Here is a 20,232-nt window from a genome sequence, read left to right as displayed (position 1 = left end):
GGCTTGGTCATACCCTCAACTTTGTAACTTCATCCTTAACTGACTCCATGTCTTACATAATCTAGCCCTCCCTGTAAATCCATCAACCTCAATAAATAATAATGCTGACTGGATCTGCATTATCCATTCTTTCGACATGTTCATACCACTTCAATATATTCTGTTGCGAATGGGTAATCTATTCCTCAACTCTTCTGATGACTTCCTATCCCTGAGACTTACACCACACATCCACCTCATTATCTTCATCTCAAAAAACAATCTCATTTGTGTCTACATGTTTACACATCGTGTAGATGACTAAACTCGGCTGAAATCTCAAAGAATTTAGGGAAAATAAAATTTAAGACAACAAAAAGGACTTTACAAATTTTTATTTTCTTATATAAGTTGGTTAGAATTTGGGAAAAGATGATCAACATATCAAATAGATACAAAAAGTCTATCTTATTTGATGGATTTTTTTTTTTTGCTAGCGAGTCACTTCTCATCATGGCCAAAAGCCATTCAAGGATAAAAGTTAACCCTTTATGACCTGGTTGAGCGAATTCATTCGATCGTAAATAAATGAATATAACGGCATAAATAACATGGGAATTGATTCAAACACGCCTTGTACATATTAGCTTTTGGTATCTGGGTGGATGCTAGATACCGTCAGATTGCAACTGCCCATTGTTTACATTTAGTATGCCCCCATCTGTCTCAGAGAGTGGAAGATTCTGTTTGTTATCGTTAGCACACTTTTCTGAAGCACTATGGATAATAATCAAGGTGAGTTTATGAAATGCAAAAATTCTCAGTGGTAGTTTAACTATTGAACTTCATAATGAAAGATTGTTACAGTGAAAAAGTTTTAAATGCATAGCATCCTTACCCTTTAATTAATTAAATTTTGTAATCATCTACATCATAATTCAGATCATAAAGGGCTAACGAGATGGCTGAATTATTAGTTGAATGATGAAGAATATGATGGAAAATGATGAGTGAGACGAACAATGTTTTAATGTTTGAGTTCTTGCTGCGAATGTCTTACAAAGAGGAACCAGGGATTGAAGCTCAGTCGGGCACCTTTCATGGAAATAATGATAGAGCAGAGAAAGGCTAGCAAAGTCTCTCTATAAAAACTAGAAGAGATGATCTCCACTAGATAGCAAAGTCGATTTTTGACCATCAAAGCAAGAAAGAGCAAACAGCACCTTCCCAGATGTGGCCTCAGTACTAAATCTTAGGGTGCATCTTCTATAAAGATGGAGTATTGCATCAGGAGTCGAATGCTTTTTAAAGATGCTGAGATTAAGAAATACTGATCCACTACACAATACATCGAGTTGTGATGACAATTTTGTCCTTTTTAAGGTCAAATAAAACTATATATATATATATATATATATATATGGCACAATCACATTGACACACCGATTCTCGAGAGATTACCGAAGTTAAGCAACATTGAGCCTGGCCAGTACCATTTGGGAAGGCTAGGTGCTGTATGTACCATGCCGAGTCGTAGAAATTTCCAGATTGGTATCTGGGGGTGCATTAATTCACTGGGAGTGATGCACCCTCAGTCTTTATTAAGACATGTATCTAGGAGAAGGAAAACTCTGATGTAAAAACCTGCGGTCTACTGCATATTAGCCCCTACAAAGATTAGCAGTAATACCAAAAAGTGTGGTTGGTTCTACACAAAAAATCCATCTGTGTGGATTTCTGAACAACTTAGTTGCTGTGGTGCAACTTCCTATATCAAAATCGATGGGAGAGTCCATTATATATATATATATATATATATATATATATATATATATATATCAGACGTATATAATTATTACTCTACTTGGTTTTATTTAGTTGTTTTATATTATAACCACCTTTTTTGAGTTATTTAATGCAAAATCTGGTTATTTTTGTCTAGATTTTTTATGCTTCAAGTTTTTTATATCTTCAAATATTTATTTATGATGCTTGGTTTGGTTGCTTTGTACAGAAAAATGTTTTTGCTCTTGGTTTTGCGGAACATGATTGAGTTTTGCAAAGGTAAAGGACAAAAAACACCAACATCAGTGTCTGGTACATTTCAGATCAGGAAGCCAGTATCTTCAGACAGTTTGATATGGTATCGCCAGTCTTCTCTCTGGCCTTTCATCTGTCAATAAGCTTTTTAGTGCCACTTTCATAACATTCTGTAATATTCAATGAAATAAAAACAAAACTGACTCAATGTCGCCTTCTCCAGATGTCTTGAATCTCTCAAATTATTTGAAAACTTCTAATCTGTTGGCAAGAAGCCCAAGGAATATGGTGGATGATGCATAAATTCCTAGACAGGTTTTTCTGAAACTATGGTCTTTTTTGCTGTATGATGTATTGCATTATCATGAGGAAAGATGAGAGATCATTCATGCGGAACCCATCTTCCAACCTTCGACACTTTACCGATCCTTATCAATTCACGATGGACGGTGGTGTGGCTCACATTGAAGTCCTTACCCAGTTCCCGAATTGTAACAGTTGGGTTTGCATCAACAGCAGCTTTCAATTTATCTGAATCCAACCCCCTTGGGCGGCCGACTCGAGATTCATCCTGCAAGTTGTAGTTCCCGTTTTTAAATCGTGAAAACCATCTCCTGCACGTCCTTTCTGTCACAACGCCATCACCGTACGTTTTTTGGATTGATTTAGCTGTTGCACTTGCACTGCTCCGTTTTAGAAATTCATAGAGAATTACATGACGGATGTGTTCTTTGCTTGGAATGAACATGGGGCCTCAATACAACAACTTCAATCGAGATCAAATCGACAAACCTGAAAGAAAATGAAATATATTACTGTTTATGGTATATCTATACATTTCATGAAATTATCTCGATTTTTCCCCTCCTAAATTCAGACATCATGGGACTATAAGCACATATATTGCATAAAATTCCAATATAGTCATCCCTCCCGCCATTACCTAATGGATGTTGCTAGAACTTAAGTCATTTCATAATTTCCTACATTAGTTCTGACAATTATGACTCTTACAAATCAGTCATACTTAGTGGAAATGGGCATAACTTTCATTCACTCCAAAGTATCTCCTTCCACTCTCCTAATAAAGATCAAATTGAAAAAACTTGAACGGAAATAAACATATTATTGACTAGTAGAGCTATTCCTTGTTGTTTATGGTTGTAAAAACTAAAAGGAATGGATGCTAAATAGTGTTAAGTTTCTGACCCGCTCACCAGAAGAAAAATTCTTATTTTTATGCAAGAAGTGAAAAAAGAACACTTAAAAAAGAAAGTACTAAATAAAATTAAGGAGTTCTCAAGAGCATTACTATAACTAATTTTCTCTCACACCCTTTTCTTTGTTAATGAATGACAATCGTTAAGAAATATTAAATCAAATCTTTAAAATAATGCCAACTTATTTCCTGGACTGTATTAATACATGATTACATTAAAAATAATGTATTAATACATGATAACATTAAAAATCATGTATTAATACGTAATTATATTAAAAACTATGTATTAAGACAGGATAACATAAAAAAATCATGTATCAATACATGATTACATAAAATTAAAGGATTAATACATAATTATATTAAAAATCGAGTATTAATACATGATAACATTAAAAATACATGTATTAATACATCATTATATTAAATATCATGTATTAATACATAATAACATTAAAAATCATGTATTAATACATAATTACATTAAAAATCATGTATTAATACATGATAACATTAAAAATCATATACTAATACATAACATAAAAAATCCTGTATTAATACATGATAACATTAAAAAGCATGTATTAATACATTGTAACATTAAAAATCATATTGTAATATATGATAACATTAAAAATCATGAATTAAAGAATGATGAAATTAAAATCATGTATTAATGCATGATAACATTAAAAACCATGTATTAATACATGATAACATTAAAAACCATGTATTAATACATGATAACATTAAAAATCATGTATTAATACATGATAACATTAAAAATTATGTATTAATATATGATAACATTAAAAATGATATATTAATACATAATAACATCAAAAATCATGTATTAATACATGATAACATTAAAAACCATGTACTAATACATGATAACATTAAAAATCATGTACTAATACATGATAACATTAAAAATCATGTAATAATATATGATAACATTAAAAAACATGTATTAATAAATGATAACATTAAAAAACATGTATTATTACATTATAAAATTTAAATCATGTCTTACAACATAATAACATTAAAAATAATGTATTAATACATAATAACATTAAAATCATGTATTAATACATGATAACATTAAAAATCATATATTAATACATGATAACATTAAAAATCATGCATTAATACATGATAACATTAAAAATCATGTATTAATACATGATATCATTAAAAATCATGTATTAATACATGATATCATTAAAAATCATGTATTAATACATGATAACATTAAAAAATATGTATTAATACATGATAACATTAAAAATCATGTATTAATACATGATATCATTAAAAATCATGTATTAATACATGATAACATTAAAAATCATGTATTAATACATAATAACATTAAAATTATGTATTAATGCATAATAACATTAAAAATCATATATTATTACATTATAAAATTTAAATCATGTATTAATACATAATATCATTAAAAATTCTGTATTAATACATAATAACATTAAAAATCATGTATTAATACATAATAACATTAAAAATCATGTATTAATACATAACATTAAAAAGTATGTATTAATACATAATAACATTATAAATCGTGTATTAATACATGATAACATTAAAAATGATGAATTAATACATGATAAGATTAAAAAACATGTATTAATACATGATAACATTAAAAATGATGTATTAGTACATGATAAGATTAAAAATCATGTATTAATACATGATAACATTAAAAATCATGTATTAATACATCATAACATTAAAAATCATGTATTAATACATCATAACATTAAAAATCATGTATTAATACATCATAACATTAAAAATCATGTACTAATACATGATAACATTAAAAATCATATATTAATACATGATAACATTAAAAATCATGCATTAATACATAACATTAAAAATCATGTACTAATACATGATAACATTAAAAATCATGTAATAATATATGATAACATTAAAAAACATGTATTAATAAATGATAACATTAAAAAACATGTATTATTACATTATAAAATTTAAATCATGTCTTACAACATAATAACATTAAAAATAATGTATTAATACATAATAACATTAAAAATCATGTATTAATACATGATAACATTAAAAATCATATATTAATACATGATAACATTAAAAATCATGCATTAATACATGATAACATTAAAAATCATGTATTAATACATGATATCATTAAAAATCATGTATTAATACATGATATCATTAAAAATCATGTATTAATACAATATAACATTAAAAAATATGTATTAATACATGATAACATTAAAAATCATGTATTAATACATGATAACATTAAAAATCATGTATTAATACATGATAACATTAAAAATCATGTATTAATACATAATAACATTAAAATTATGTATTAATGCATAATAACATTAAAAATCATATATTATTACATTATAAAATTTAAATCATGTATTAATACATAATATCATTAAAAATTCTGTATTAATACATAATAACATTAAAAATCATGTATTAATACATAATAACATTAAAAATCATGTATTAATACATAATAACATTAAAAAGTATGTATTAATACATAATAACATTATAAATCGTGTATTAATACATGATAACATAAAAACTGATGAATTAATACATGATAAGATTAAAAAACATGTATTAATACATGATAACATTAAAAATGATGTATTAGTACATGATAAGATTAAAAATCATGTATTAATACATGATAACATTAAAAATCATGTATTAATACATCATAACATTAAAAATCATGTATTAATACATCATAACATTAAAAATCATGTATTAATACATCATAACATTAAAAATCATGTACTAATACATGATAACATTAAAAATCATATATTAATACATGATAACATTAAAAATCATGCATTAATACATAACATTAAAAATCATGTATTAATACATGATAACATTAAAAATCATGTATTAATACATGATAACATTAAAATCATATATTAATACATGATAACATACAAAACCATGTATTAATACATGATAACATTAAAAATCATGTATTAATACATGATAACATTAAAAATTATGTATTAATACATGATAACATTAAAAATCATGTATTAATAAGAACATTAAAATTATGTATTAATGCATAACATTAAAAAACATATATTATTACATTATAAAATTTAAACCATGTATTTTTTTTTTTTTACACAGTGATCACCACTTATCAAGGCCCGGAAGCCACTCAGGGATAAGGGTTATTGCAAGTACATTACGTTAGTGAGGAGATTTTATGAAGTGTTTAATTAGGGGGGGCGGTTCATTAGGAATTTGTTAACATTAGACTTGAAGACATCCAAGTTGTAGTCCGGAGGGAAGCAGGCAGACGGAACAGAGTTCCACAGGCGTGCAGTTCTAAGAAAGAAGCTTTGCTCATGAAATCCGCGTTTTGATTTAGGCACAGATATAGAGTGGGGGAAATTTTTCACAGTGGATTCAGCTAGACGGGTGATTTTCGTGAAAGTTTGGCGAGGGGGGACCAGGGATTGGAGTTCAGACGAGCACCTGCCATGAAAATAACGATAAAACAAGGATAGGCTCGCAACGTCTCTTCTGTGGGAGAGGGGTTGCAGGGTAGAGAAAAGGGCATCCCCCACTAAACCACGAAGTCTATTTTGTACTCTGTCAAGGCATGATAGGCTGTTTTTTGCAGCTCCTGCCCAGATATGGCAACAGTATTCCATCCTTGGCCGTACTTGGCTTTTATATAGATAGAGAATTGCATCAGTAGTGAGATATCTTCTGGAGCGGTAGAAGGATCCCACCATCTTTCCTGCCACCTTGGCAACAGACTTGATGTACGTGTTCCATTTCAGATCAGGAGTAAAGGTCAAACCCAGAAGCTTGTCAAAACGGGCCTCACCCAGACGAGAGCCATCCATCACAATTGATGCCAGCTGGGGATCAGAGCGTTGATGATGTAAGGATAGGAGTTTGGTTTTAAATGCATTAAAGGTAACTAGCCACATCTTCCCCCACTGAACCACGCGCTCGAGATCAGAGGAGAGAGAATCCGAGAGAACTTCGTCATTTACAGCCTTTGATGTGTTGCCGTAGATGGTCGTGTCATCAGCATAGATGTCAACGAATGATTTAAGTATGTGTTTAGGGAGGTCATTGATGTAGATCAGGAAGAGAGTTGGGCCGAGGATTGACCCCTGAGGGACTCCAGCATTTATATTGCAGGCCTCCGATTTTTGTCCATCTACCACTACTCTTATGAGCCTATCAGAGATGTATACTACATAACTACATAATAACATTAAAAATTTTGTATTAATACATAATAACATTAAAAATCATGTATTAATACATAATAACATTAAAAAGTATGTATTAATACATAATTACATTAAAAACCATGTATTAATACACGATAACATTAAAAATGATGTATTAATACATGCTAACATTAAAAATCATGTATTTATATATAACATTCAAAACTATTTAATAATACATTATAACATTAAAAATCGTGTATTAATACATAACATTAACATCGTGTATTAATAAATAATTACATTAAAAATCATGTATTAATGCATGATAACATGAAAAATCATGTATTAATACATAATTACATTAAAAATCATGTATTAATACATGATAACATTAAAAATCATGTATTAATACATAATTACATTAGAAATCATGTATTAATACATAATTACATTAAAAATCATGTATTAATACATGATAACATTAAAAATCATGTATTAATACATAATAACATTCAAAATTATGTATTAATACATAATAACATTAAAAATCATGTATTAATACATCATAACATCAAAAATCATGTATTAATACATCATAACATTAAAAATCATGTATTTTTACATAATAATATTCAAAATTATGTATTAATACATGATATCATTAAAAATCATGTATTAATACAGAATTACATTAAAAATCATGTATTAATGCATGATAACATAAAAAATCATGTATTAATGCATGATAACATTAAAAATAATGTATTAATACATGATAACATTAAAAATCATGTATTAATACATAATTGCATTAAAAATCATGTATTAATGCATGATAACATTAAAAATCATGTATTAGTGCATATTAACATTAAAAATCATGTATTAATACATGATAACATTAAAAATCATATATTAATACATTAAAAATCATGTATTAATACATAATAAAATTAAGAATCACGTATTAATACATAATAATATTAAAAATCATGAATTAATACTTAATCCATTAAAAATCATGTTGTAATAAATGATAACAGTAAAAATCATGTATTAATACATAATTACATTCAAAATCATGTATTAATACATAATTACATTAAAAATCATGTATTAATACATAATTACATTAAAAATCATGTAGTAATAAATGATAACATAAAAGATCATTCATTAATGCATGATAACATTAAAAATCATGTATTAATACATGATAACATTAAAAATCATATATTAATACATGATAACATTAAAAATCATATAATAACACATAATAACATTAAAAATCATGCATTAATACATGATAACATTAAAAATCATGTATTGATACATGATAACATTAAAAATCATATAATAACACATAATAACATAAAAAATCATGCATTAATACATGATAACATTAAAAATCCTGTATTAATACATCATAACATTAAAAATCATGTATTAATGCATGATAACATTAAAAACATGTATTAATACATAATAACATTAAAAATCATGTATTAATGCATGATAACATTAAAAATCATGTATTAATACATTATAACATTACAAATCATATATTAATACATGATAACATTAAAAATCATGTATTTATATATGATAACATTAAAAATCATATAATAACATAATAACATAAAAAATCATGCATTAATACATGATAACATCAAAAATTATGTATTAATGCATAATAACATTTAAAAATCATGTATTAATACATGATAACATTAAAAATCATGTATTAATACATTATAACATTAAAAATCATATATTAATACATGATAACATTTAAAAACTATGTCTTAATACATGATGGCATTAAAAAACCATGTATTAATACATGATAATATTTAAAAACCATGTATTAATACATGATTTTTAATGTTATCATGTATTAATATATGATTTTTAATGTTATCATGCATTAATACATGGTTTTTAATGTTATGTATGAATACAGTCCAGGAAATAAGTTAGTATTTTTTTAATTACTATGTCTTAATGATTGTCATTCATGAACCAAGAAAAAGAGGTGAGAGAAAATTAGTCTTAGTAATGCTCTTGAGACCTCCTTAATTTTATTTAGTACTTTCAGTATCTCTTTTAAGTTTTCTTTTTTCACTTCTTGCATAAAAATAAGAATTGGGTTTGTATTACTGTACACATAGATTCGAAAAAGTTGTCAAAAAACAAATATATAACAAATAAATGTTATCAAAGGCAAGATAAGTTACTTTTCTACCAAACTGGATATATTTTTTGTGTTTTTATTCAGTGTAACATGTTTATTCAGCTCGAAAAACATGCAGTGTTTACCGATGTATTGGAAAATTCAAAATGGCAGCCGACTCTCTCTCCGAGAAGGTACGTTTGGGAAAAGGTATTATAAATAATAAACTAGACAAAATACTGTTAGAAATTCGCTCAATATATGTTACCGTGACATAAGTTGACATGTATTCGGTTGTTTTCTAACAGTATTTTGTCTAGTTTATTATTTATAATACCTTTTCCCAAACGTACCCTCTCCGAGAGAGAGTCGGCTGCCATTTTGAATTTTCCAATACATCGGTAAACTCTAGCTGAATAAACATGTTACATTGAATAAAAACACAAAAAATATATCCAGTTAGGTAGAAAAGTAACTTATTTTGCCTTTGATAACATTTATTTGTTCTATATTTGTTTTTTGACAACTTTTTCGAATCTATGTGTACAGTAATACAAACCCTAAGAATTTTTCTTCTGGTGAGTGGGTGATAAGATTAACACTATTCCTTTTAGTATTTGTTTTTTTTTAATTATATTTCACCTTTGATTTATACCAAACCTTAATTTATGAAGCTCAATGTAAATACACAATATATAACAAATAAATGAAAAGTTTATATTCCAAATTTCATTATGTTGACCATCTTACAATTTATTCCTTTAAGTATGTTGACATTCACAATTCTTGACAGCATCTGTTTTATAGAGGAAAATCATTCATTTAATTATCATATGAATCAATGAATCTATTCTGCCCTTAACTTTTCAGAAGCGTAATAAAAGAAAAAAATAGAAGGCAATTGCAACTTCTCTCCCTATTTTCAGATTTTGTAATCATGCCCATATGCATTTTATTTTCTTTTAATGGATTGATAGGTGCTATTTCTTCTGAAGAGTTAAGGGCAGAATAGATTCACTGATTGATATAATTAAATGAATGATTTTGTGATACGAATCAGGTGCTGTCAAGAAACGTGAATGTCAATGTAATTGAAGGAATAAATTGTAAGACGGTCAACATCATGAAATTTGGAATATAGATTTTTGTTATTTATTTGTTTATGTGTGTGTGTGTGTGTGTGTGTGTGTGTGTGTGTGTGTGTGTGCACGCGTGTGTGTAAGAAGGCCGTTTACAATGTAGAATACCAGGACATTGAAGTGACGTTAAGTATGATCAAAAAACAGACAAACGAACGAAGGTTGTATTTAGGTTATAAATCTTATAAATTTACCATAGTGGTTATATTAAATAGTAAGTCCATATTTATTTATATATGAACGATTTTAAAAAATAAGTATACAAAAATTTATAATCTAAATACGACCTTTGTTTGTTTGTTTGTTTGTTTGTTTGTTTTTGTTCATATGTCATGTCACTTCAACATTCTGGTTTCCTACATTGCTAACAGCCTTTTTATATACTTATATATTTGTTTATCAGCAATGCTTCAAGCAAACTACCTTTTGATTTATACACACACACACACACACACACACACATATATATATACAGGGTGATCCGAAAGTAATTCCCTATTCTAAAATAACTATAATTTATTCAAATGCTGTAACATGTTTCTCAATTTGTCTGCAGGTTACTTAACATGTGGTTTTAAATCTATACTTTTGTTTTCTTTTCAGATCTGTTATATGAATCTGGGTTTTAATCATGAAGGGAGAATACATTATTAGTTTCATCTCGCAAGAGTTACTAGTGAAATCAGTTGATGCGGTTCATGGTCGACTTGAAAAGCTGGTGGCGAATGGTGGTACCCATATTGAATTTTAAATAAAAGTTCATGTAATGTCTTTTCTTCTCATGTTCATTAATTGAAGAAATTATGCTTAAAAAATGTATTATAGTTATTTCAGAATAAAGAGTTACTTTCGGATCACCCTATACATATATATAAGGATAACTGGTTATTTTGTCAGTGAATTTTATTATAAACGTTGCAAGTATTTAATCATTTAACAAGCTTTAATAGCATTATACATTTTCTTTACTAGTTTTCTGAAAGTCCAAGCTTAACTCTGTATTAATTAGTCATACGATTATTTTAAATTTGCAAGTACACACACACAATGCATGACCTGATATATATATATATACAGGATGTCTCAAAATGATCTGACACATTTGTTCATCAAAAAAGAAATTAAATAACAATTAAATAAAGAAAATGTTTTGTTTTTTTTATATTATTGAAATGTATGTAGAAAACCATTTTATTTCACGCAGTCTTAAATATCAAATCGGCCAAATGTTTCCCATCATTGCTAACACACGATTGTAGACGTTCACGAAAGGTTTCAATAACTTGATGGATCATTTTCAGTGGAATAGCAGCAGTTTCAGAACGAATAGCTCGTTTTAATTCTTCAACAGATCGAGGGTGTTGGCGGAATACTTTTGACTTCAAATATCCCCACAAGAAAAATATCGCAGGGGTTTAGATCAGGCAATCTTGTGAGCCAACCAATATCACCATGCAAAGAAATCAAATGATTTGGGAAAATTTAAAAAAATAAAAAAAATGCCTCAATACAGATATAAATGGATTTTTACATCATTAAAATAACATAGTATTCTGTGTACATTTAAAAAATAAAAACAATATTTTCTTTATTTAATTGTTATTTAATTTTTTGATTCACAAATGTATCAAATCATTTTGGTACAACCTATGTGCAATGCATATATGTATATACTTGCTGGACGCCCAGTATTGCTCGATCGTACAATACGCTTAAACATCATATCTTAATTTATGCAGACTGCATATGTATTATTAATGATGGGACGATTCCAATATAATTAGCGATTCCTTACTAAATTTCTGAATCTGATCCTTTATAAATCTCTAAATATTTACTATAAAGTTGTTATTTCTTTCCGATTACCGTAAAACATATTTTAAGTTTGCAAATATTTTCTAAAACATGAAAATACACTTGTGGGGATGATCTATAGATTTTACTTTTACTGGTAGTTTAAAATCAATAAATATTTGTTGTTTTATTTACAATATCACGTTAGCTGATATTTGATTTTGACAATGAATGCCCTGGAAAAGTCACTTCTGATTAATGTTTAGTTTTAAAAGATGCAAACGAAGAAATGATTTGCAGTGACTTTAAATGGTACTTTTTCTTTTATCGTAAATTGAATTCATTATTTAAAAAAAATTAAAAAAGAATGGTGAGGTACCCCCAGGCTTGAACAGGGAATCAGTCGGTCTGGAGTCAAATGCTCTACCACTGAGCTATATCTCCAGATGACAAGAAATCTATATTATTTAATTAGAATTCATTATTGAGATGAGTAATATTTATTAATTTATTTTATTGTGGACTATTATCCTCATCTTTCTTCGATGTTGTTTCACAACGTTTCGGCCAACTATTCCTCTGGCCTTCGTCAGGTGGCCAAAACGTGGTGAGACAACAACAACTATAGTTGGCAGTAATTGCTGAGAATGCAGTTAGGAGATTCTGAGTTCCTATCCCGTCGCGGTTACCACCTGACGAAGGTCAGAGAAATAGTTGGCTGAAACGTCATGAAACAACATCTAAGAAAAATGAGGATAATAGTCCGCAATAAAATAAATGGACAAGAAATCTGTTTTTTTAAGAAATGGTTTGCTAAGATTTTATTATTTCCCTTGGCCGGTGTAACATAAAATATCCCCCTGTAAAAATTCTTCTTTTTTATCTATAAGCGAGAAAGACTATTTTTTAAGATCGGATTTTTTTGATTTTTGATACTTATCAGATTAATTTCTGTACAAAACATATCTAAGAACACTACCAGACATATAAATTAACTTTGTGTGAAATTTGCAAAACATAGGCTCAGCCGTTTCAGAACCTATAAGGAAGGAACTCACACACACACACACACACACACACACACAATGTGACTTTTATATAAAAAGAGTGGAGATATTACATAACCAAAACATAAGTCAATTTGGTGACGATAAAAAATTGTATAATAATCATAACAAACTAATCTAATGCAATGTATGTGTGTGTGTGGGGGGGGATAATAAAAAATCAACAATTATCTTCAGATCGATTCTTATGGATATCAGATTTCAGAGCAAAAGTTAAACTCAATATTAAAACCTTTAAATAATTATTTCAAACTCTGTAATAACAGAAATAATTAGGTGAAAATAGTATTTTGGGGGGAGGGGATAAATATGAAATATATTAGGTCAATACGTAAGTAAATCAGGAATTTTTTCAATTAAATATGTTAATTTATGGGAATAATTAATACTGAATTTTTTTTATATTAAAATGAATATTTTTGCATATTTATTAAAGAAAATCTACATAAAAAATATGATTTTTTTAATTACAAATTTAGTATCAGATCAGTGCAAAAGTTTTTACTGGTTTGTAGAAGTGATATTTTAAGCCATTGTAATTTATTTTATGCATATTGATATACTTAAACATATTGTTGTTACGCAAACATATTGTTGTTGTTACTTAAACATATTGTTGTTACTTAAACATATTGTTGTTACTTAAACATATTATTGTTACTTAAACATATTATTGTTACTTAAACATATTATTGTTACTTAAACATATTGTTATTACGTAAACATATTAATGTTACTTAAACATATTGTTACTTAAACATATTATTGTTACTTAAACATATTGATGTTACTTAAACATATTGTTGTTACTTAAACATATTGATGTTACTTAAACATATTGTTGTTACTTAAACATATTGTTGTTACTTAAACATATTGTTGTTACTTAAACATATTGATGTTACTTAAACATATTGTTGTTACTTAAACATATTGTTGTTACTTAAACATATTGTTGTTACTTAAACAGATTGATGTTACTTAAACATATTGATGTTACTTAAACATATTGTTGTTACTTAAACATATTGTTGTTACTTAAACATATTGATGTTACTTAAACATATTGTTGTTACTTAAATATATTGTTGTTACTTAAACATATTGTTGTTACTTAAACATATTGTTGTTACTTAAACATATTGATGTTACTTAAACATATTGATGTTACTTAAATATATTATTGTTACTTAAACATATTGATGTTACTTAAACATATTGTTGTTACTTAAACATATTGTTGTTACTTAAATATATTATTGTTACTTAAACATATTATTGTTACTTAAACATATTGTTGTTACTTAAACATATTGTTGTTACTTAAATATATTATTGTTACTTAAACATATTGATGTTACTTAAACATATTGTTGTTACTTAAACATATTGATGTTACTTAAACATATTGTTGTTACTTAAATATATTGTTGTTACTTAAACATATTGTTGTTACTTAAACATATCATCATGATTAATTTATAACCTTTTCTATCGGACTATTAAAGCATTTCATATTCTTCTTCAATATTCTCACCCATGTTGATCTGAAGATGATCTTCTTTAATCAACAGAAAAAGAATAATCTTCCATCATGATAATGCTCATCTTTACACAGCACTATTGGTCAAAGATCTAGGAGAGTATGGTTGGGAAATCTTGATTCTGCATATTTCCCTGGCCTAGCTCCTTTGGATTATCACTAGGACTATGACAACAGCATATTCTTTTCATTGTTTTGACTCTTAAGTATATATCCAACACAGTTACAGTTAATTAACCGAGAACCACATCACTCTTTAAAAAAAGCATATAAAATATTAACGGATACACACTCGAGAGCCAAAACAATGAAAAGAATATGCTGTTGTCCTAGCCCTAATTATCACTTATTTTGAGGATTACAAAACCATGCAGATAGTCTTAGGTTAACATTGGACCTAGATCAAAGTGTAGTATATGTTGTAATACTGCACTTCAAATTTTTGTTCTCGGTTAGTGAAGGATGAAAGCCTTCACAACTGAGAAATTTTTTTTTATTTTTGTTCCTTTCCTCCACATTAAAAAACGACCTTGGTGTCTAATTCTGCCCTCGTGGGGAGGCAAAGCAAATAGAAACATCACATGAGGACAGTGAACATGGATTGAATTCATATTTCACATAAAAACCACAAGAATTTTACAAGTGAAGCATTTATAAGCTTGCTGACAGATGGAATCAAGTTATAGAGAGCAAAGGTCGCTCGTGTTAAGAATAAAGACTTTTAAAAAACAGTTTTTCTTTCTTTTTTCAGATTAAATTTCAAATCAGTAGAAAACTTTTGCACAGATCTAATATTTTTTAATAAATTAAAATAAACATCATTGGATGTTTGTTTGTTTTTAAATACTCAAATGAATGTTTTTTCAACATACATATTTATTAAAGAAAATGTGTATTTGTCCAAGAAATATGAATTTATTGGAAATTTAGCTGCTTATTAAGAATGCAACTAAAAGTAAAAGACTACATAAAATTATCTTGTGAAATTTTCAAAGTCAGACTCAAATAGCAATCGGTGTGACATATTGATACTTTGGTGTTTTTTTAGAATCGAACCTATTTTTAAAAACTAAATTGCAAAAGATTCTTTATGATGTATACACTCGTGAGCAAAAAAAAAAAAAAAAATGGGCCAAACAAATTTTATTAGTTTTATTGCACTAAAAGCTATATTGAACAAAGAACAATTGAACAAAGAAACTTAAATGAGACTAATAACACAGAACAAGATATTTACTTTAATAAATGCTTAGGATGGAATCGCATTCCCTTTTGATTTCTTTAAAAGATCAATCCTTTTAGACATGCTCTCAACCAAAGTTGAACACTGTGAAGAGGAGATGCTATTCCATTCGCTTTGCACAGCTTCCCACAGTTTGTCATTGTTCTCAAAAGTTCTTCCAACCAATGCACAAGATGTTATGGACCAACTATTATCGATTGGGTTTAAATTGGGGCTTTGACCTGGCCAAAATATCACATCAATTGAATTATCAGAAAACCATTTTTTGTGACTAAAGCAGTGTATGCAGGGGCATTATCATTTTGAAAAATAATGTTCTGGGATATTCCCAGCTTCTGGATACTTAGTAACAGTTCTGTTTCTAATATTCGAGTGTATTGCTTTGCATTGATTGACTTCTCACATCTAAGTTCCTCAACTCCTGCTGCAGTAAAAGTTCCCCATACCATTATTGCTACATTCCCGTGTTTAACTGTCGTTTTTATGCAACTTGGCGAAAATCTTTCTCCAGTTCTTTGATTGCACCGTTCGGGAGCATCACTAACAAGACAAAATTTTTATACATCTAAACAGAAAACATTCCTGAACCAGTCTGTATCTTTCTTGCCATAACACAGAAAAATCTCTTTCTATCATTGATGTTCTTCTTAGATAAAATGGCATATTTGCACGTCTTTTAGAGGAAAATCACATTTCTTTCATTCATCTAGATATTGTATATCTAGAAAGAGAATTTCCAGCCCCCATTATGAATTCTTTGCTATGGTCAACATAAGTTTTCTTTCGATTCTTCAAAGCAGTTAATTTAAGCCTGTGGTCGTCCTTCAAAGTGGATGCTCTAGGGCAACCAGATCCAGATTTCCCTTTTACCAAGCGTTTGACTTCGAACCTTTGACCAATTCGCTTCACTACAGAAAAAGATGTTTTCACTTTTTCTTTTCTTAAAATATCAAAAATCTGCTTGTAAGTCATTTTGAACTGCCTTAATCCTGCGATTCGGTTTTTTATATTTTCGCCAAGATTAATTTTATTTTAGGATTAATTTTTCCACTTATTATTATATGCTATAATAATAATGATCTGCAAATAGAAATTTTCAGTTAAAATTAATAAAAATTCATGGAAAAAAATCGATTTCTTCCTTCTTTCACTCTTCGTCCATTTTTTTTTTTTTTTTTTGCTCATGAGTGTATACTTGTTATGGAATGAAGATGACATATTCCAAAAGTTAGGTAAATTAGTCAAGTATTTTTTTAAATATAAAAAATCATTTTTTTTTTTTACAATTTTTAGTGAAAAGAAATGGGAAATTGTAGCCATTACAAGGCTAATTTTGATCTGGATAGTTCAAATTAAGCCGTTTCCTTCTTATGTATGGCATCAAAACATAACATCTCGCTTCGTCATAAAATTTTATTTTCTTAGTTTCAACAACAACAAAAAAACACTTGATCAAATTACGTCATTTTTGGAATATGACATCTTTTTTCCATCACGAGTACGTACATCATAAAGTATTTAAAAGAATTTTCTGCATTTTTATGTCAAGGCTGTTAAGTCCGATGGACAGTATTCAAGTAATGTTTACACATTTTAATCCTGCATTTCATGAATTTAAATGGATAAATTAAAATAAATTTAAACTTGGAATGACCCCCTCTGAGTTAAAATCTATTGATAAGTACACATTTTGTATTGAAAAATACATACTTTAAATACGTAAACACTGAGTAAAATATGCCAAAATGAAACAGCCATTTTGGATAACTCGTTATTCTTTATGAAGTACGTGTTTCTCAATACAAAATGTGTATTTATTAATAGATTTTAACTAAAAAAAAATATCCACGTATAAATATTTAACAAAATCTACATTGAATTTGTTTTTCGAAATAAACCTGACACCGTGATTTATTTAGTGGCTTTGCCATAATAAATTGGTCATTTTTAACAATAGTCAATGAAACAAAACAGAAAAAAAAAAGTTGAAAAAATGTATATGTTACAAATAAATGTTACCAAAGGCAAGATAAGTTACTTTGCTGCAGAACTAAATAAGTTTTGGCGCTTATGCATTTTTGTTACCGCGCTATTTTTAAATAGTTTTTTCAGGTTAAATTCAAGTTTCACGATATCTTTTATTATTATTATTATTATTTAATTGTTAAGCACAGAATAGTTACAAAACACCCTCCCCTCTCTATGTTAAGAATGGCTTTCAACGTTATTATTTCAGCACGGTAACAAAAGTGCATAAATACCCAAGTTTTTTTTTGGGGGGGGGGTAATTTACAACGATCGCTATCATGAAAGAACGCGAGGAAAAAAATCTATTTAAGCATTAAAAAAAGTTTTATGTTATTGTTTTCATTGTATATTACTAAATGCGAAATCATTTACATTAAAAATCCAGTTAGCATCTAAGATTGAGAAAAGCAGTTTTCATTTAGTCTCGTTACTAGATAAACACCACATCAGGTAAAATTCGGACGCCATTTTGTTTTGTTTTGTTTCGACTTGTGTTAATGTTGACACTTTTTAAACGTGTTTTTTTTTTTTTTTTTTTTAATTTTTAGATCCATGATACTAACTGGATTTTTAAAGGAAATGATTCCTTATTTAGTACATAACGAAAAGAACATAAAATTACTTTTAATGCCTAACTAATTTGTTCTCGCGTTCTTCCATGACCGCGATCTTTAACAATTACAGTTTTAGGAATTAGAAATTCAGTTCGTTGTCAAGCCTCCGCCGTAAAATAGACACTGATATTGTAGCCGGTGGAAGATTTTTGCAAAATCCATAATTAGTAAAATTCGAGTGAGATATATATATATATATATATGACACTTTTTCTTACATCAGAAATGAAAATGTTCAGTGTGAAACAACATTTTTAAAATGTGAATACATTTTTAAAAATTAAAATCGAAAACTAGCGATACAAAAATAAAGACTTACACAACACTAGCTGTTCAGTATTTATTATTATTGTTGTCATTAATCGGAATTGTTTAACAATACGTTATCAAACCTGATCACAAAATTATAAACTCTTAAGAAACATTATTTTTGTATCCTTTATGAGAAGTAGATGGTGTTCAACATCCGTGAGGAAACACAAGAAATTCGCCATTAACATACGATACACGTGTTTTTATTGTCACTTATATTATCTATGGAAACCTATACGGATAAAATGTTCTTATTTTCACAAGGTTTTAGTAAAATTGCTGACTTTATTTATTTATTTATTATTTATTTTTTTTTTTTTCAGGATTAAACCGGATGATATTTATTTTAAAAGAAAAAAATGTGAAAAATATATTTATAACTAGATATACCTACTCGACGTTGCCCGAAAGTTGTTTTTATTTTCATTTTTGTTTTGCTAAAAAAAAAAAAAAAAAAAAGGAACGTACTTATCCAGTTTAGGACCCACTCTCTGACAACTCCACATTGGCAAGTTACATAAGTTGCCGGAAGATGTCAAAGCAAAAACTGTCAGATGATTAATTCAAAACGTGGTCTCCTATGCCTCCTATACATGTTAAGTATGGCTTCCTATTTAGAAAGAAAGTTCTTACTTTAATGAATTTCACACTGTCATTGAAATTTATCGCAGTGGGTTGAAAAGTGTGAAGATGCCAATCAACCGTACGACTAATCAAGTAAACACAAGGCAAGGAAGGTGAGAGTGCTAACCAAGAGAGATGACAAACCCAGATGATCAGTTAAAGATGATA

The 20,232-nt window shown here is 27.8% G+C and overlaps 1 pseudogene across 1 annotated transcript; it reads right to left on the bottom strand.

Moving 5' to 3' along the window:
• Nucleotides 1–1,957: 1,957 nt before the first annotated feature.
• Nucleotides 1,958–19,630, bottom strand: LOC145291492 (histone-lysine N-methyltransferase SETMAR pseudogene; annotated as a pseudogene). Its single transcript, XR_013869426.1, has 2 exons — nt 19,448–19,630; nt 1,958–2,811 (listed from the first exon to the last, which is right to left on the bottom strand). The product of XR_013869426.1 is annotated as a histone-lysine N-methyltransferase SETMAR pseudogene (transcript).
• Between the last annotated feature and the right edge of the window lie 602 nt (nt 19,631–20,232).

The sequence above is a fragment of the Euprymna scolopes genome, chromosome 12, assembly GCF_053919585.1.
Source record: "Euprymna scolopes isolate OS-2025 chromosome 12, ASM5391958v1, whole genome shotgun sequence".
Lineage (NCBI taxonomy): Eukaryota > Metazoa > Mollusca > Cephalopoda > Sepiida > Sepiolidae > Euprymna > Euprymna scolopes.
The sequence above is the reverse complement of the archived record's forward strand: the minus strand, read 5'-3'. Positions and strand labels throughout refer to the sequence as shown.